A 1376-nucleotide genomic window follows, 5' to 3' on the forward strand; every position below is an offset into this window, starting at 1 on the left:
AATGTTAAGTTCCGTTTGCGATTCCTAATTTAATTTCTAAAGAACACAATAAGTTGTTTAGGAAAGGTTCGACACTTGTACAAAATTTTTATACAGTGGAGCCGGTACGATCTTCCTAGGACCAACCAATAGGATTGTCAGCAGATGTAGTTTGATTGATGGCATTTCCTTTCAGTATTAAGGATAAAGCAAGGACTTGGTTATATTCTCTCCGTCCTCAAAGCATCACAATTTGGGAACAATTGGAGCAGCAATTTCTAAATTATTTTTTCCCTCTAAGAAGAACAGTGTATATGAGGAATTAAATCACAAATTTATTCAGACAGATGGAGAATCATTATTTGAAGCATGGGACAGATTCAAGAGTCTACAAAGATAGTGCCCTCATCATGGTTTGGAAAAATGGCTGACCTTGCACATATTTTATTGGGGAATTTCTTTCTCAGATAAATATTTATTGGATTCATCAGCTGGAGGTTCTTTTATGAACAAAAGTGTGGACGAAGCGTATACATTAATTGATTAAGTGACATTGAATCTCCAAGAATAGTCAGATAAAAGTTGGATGGATTCTTCCCTGATAGTTTCAGAAGTGCAAGCCATGAAGGCAAAAGTGTCTGTCAAACAAATTGCAGTTCAACGACCCAAGAATTTTGAAAATCACAAGTCACAGAATGAGGGGTCCAAATAGTTGGAGGTAAAAATTGATAGCATAGTTTGAAAATAGTTCAAACATAATCTCCCTCCTACATAGACAAGGTATAGTGAACATCATAATGACATTGAGTTGAGAGGTGAAAAGAATCATGAAGAACTTCTGAAAATGGACTTGTATAGAATTAAGGAGAAGAATAATAGAAGACCTCAAGAACTCAATTCCATTACTCCAGAAAGTTCCTAAAGGGCACAAGTACCTTTCCCTCAACGCTTAATCACACAAACACTAGACAAGCAAGTTGGATCTCTGAAGCAAGCCAAAAGGGAATTTGGGAAACATGAAGTTCAATCTTTCCCAAGACCTTCACTAAGTGTTCCTTTTCCAGAAAGGCTAGTGGGGGTTAATGAAAACAAAGACTTTAAAAAATTCTATGGTTCTAATATGGGTGAGTGCAAATTTCTGGATGTATATAAAGATGAAGACTCTTCAGATGAGGATTGTAATAATAATGCAGACGATAACAAGTTTCAGATCTACCTTCTGGGTTTACAGGGTATTATGATGAAATTGAATTTTTAGATGATGAATGTGATGAGGTAGATCAACTTAAGAATGCAAATGAAGTCAGTGATCCTCCTATAATTGATTCTCCTATTGAGGATATTGATGTTGGTTTATTTTTTGATATATGTGGAGATGATAATGATATGGAAGGATG

At 35.4% G+C, this 1376-nt stretch overlaps 1 non-coding gene across 1 annotated transcript; it reads right to left on the reverse strand.

Moving 5' to 3' along the window:
• Positions 1–291: 291 nt before the first annotated feature.
• Positions 292–396, reverse strand: LOC121993784. The gene has a single exon (XR_006115414.1). It is a non-coding gene; the product is annotated as a small nucleolar RNA R71 (small nucleolar RNA).
• Between the last annotated feature and the right edge of the window lie 980 nt (positions 397–1376).

This window comes from Zingiber officinale, chromosome 1B (genome assembly GCF_018446385.1).
Source record: "Zingiber officinale cultivar Zhangliang chromosome 1B, Zo_v1.1, whole genome shotgun sequence".
Taxonomy (NCBI): Eukaryota; Viridiplantae; Streptophyta; class Magnoliopsida; order Zingiberales; family Zingiberaceae; genus Zingiber; species Zingiber officinale.